Source organism: Balaenoptera borealis (assembly GCF_965194805.1).
Source record: "Balaenoptera borealis genome assembly, chromosome: 16".
NCBI classification, from domain to species: domain Eukaryota; kingdom Metazoa; phylum Chordata; class Mammalia; order Artiodactyla; family Balaenopteridae; genus Balaenoptera; species Balaenoptera borealis.
Genome location: NC_138872.1, coordinates 22572612 through 22574238, shown reverse-complemented (window position 1 = coordinate 22574238; position 1627 = coordinate 22572612).

Genomic DNA, 1627 nt, shown 5'->3' with positions numbered 1-1627 from the left:
GCCGCCTGTGTGTCGCCTGTGCTGAGGGGGAGCGCTGGTCCCTCCCCTGTGGGGTGCGGGAAGGGCGCACCCCCAGAGAAGTGGGACAGTGGGGCCGGGGTTGGCCGGAGCGGGGGCCGTCTGGTCAGAGCAGCTCCGGGACGAATTTTAGGAAGGGTCCAGCCAACTGCTTCGTGTGGCCCTTAGTCACTGGAAATGCGGTGAACGTCCGTGCGTGTGTCAGAGTTTCCACCGGGGCCGGGCCCCTCTCAGTCCCTGGTTCCTGCTGCCTGAGGAAGACGCTGCTTGTCTTCACAGCAGCTTGAGGAAAACTGAGTTGGAGGCCTTACGTGGCATGGGGTGGGTCACATGGGTCCTGTCACGTGCCCTGAATCAGCCACCAAGGAGAAGCCTCGATCTGTGGTACCTCTGAAAGCCTGGCTGGTTTACAGTTTGCCGAACACTTTCCCAAATGTTGTCACAACTGATGAGGTGGAGCTTAAGGGATGAGTGTGTGTCGTCTCCCTTTCAGAGACGGGAGACTGAGGTCCTGACGACCTGAGGATGCCAAAACTCGGACTGGGGCCCAGTCCTTGGCCCTTTTTCTGACATTTAACAAATATTCAGTGAGTGTCAGCAGGCTGGTGCTGGTGAGGGGCAGTCTGCCACGGAGGGCCTGGCGGGATCCCAGCACCCCAGGTTTCAGGAGGAGCCCGGGGACTGGAGTGCCTGCACAGCAAAGGGCCAGGCACAACCAGATCCTAGCGGAAGGGGCTTCTGCTGAGTGTTTCTGTTCACAGACGTTTACTCAGAGTCTCTTAGATGCCTTATGCCACACTAGGGCAGGGGATGCAGAAATAAGGAGGCCTCCCAGAAGCCCAAAGTGAGCCTGGCCCAGTGGGAGACTGAGATGTGTACACAGCCTGGGTGTGGAGAGCTGTCCAGCGAGGGAGCAGTGGGTGCTGTGGGAGCCGGGTGGGGGCCCCCGGCTTGGCCTTGAGGAGGCAGCACAGCCGCCTGGCAGAGGAGAGTAACTGAGCTGAGTCTTAAGGGCCCAGCTGGAGTTGAGACCGGAAGGGAATTATGCTGGGAGAGTAGGGGCCAGACCTCTAGAGCAGACCCGTCCAGCTTCCGGGAGGGGAGACAGCTCTGGAATCACAGGAGCAGGGCCGCCTCGGTAGGTCTGACTCCCTTAAATTGTCTCCTGTAGAGGCTGTTTGCCAGAGAACAGCCCTAGGAAAGTAAAGGTGGTCACCCTCTGCTCCACCAACCCCTCACTCCACACTTGCTTTGGACAGAGTTTGCAGCATTTGGCGCTCCTGGCTTCCAGGACCCCACCCTCGCCTGGTTTTCCTCCTACATCACTGGTTCCTCGTCATCAAAGGGGGCCCAGGTCTCAGTCCTTGATCTCTCTGCCCGCACTCCCTGAGAGATCTCGTCCAGGCTCATGGCATTAAATACCACCAACATGCCTATGTCTCCCAAAGAAATCCCACCAGACCCCTCTCCTAAAGTCCAGACTCATAAATATCTGACTTCCTACTCGGTATCTCCATTTGGATACGCAACAGGCATCTCAAAGTGAAGTCCTGACATCAGCAGCCCCAAGTCTGATTTTTGTGGTCTTCCCCTTCTTTTCTTAAAAATT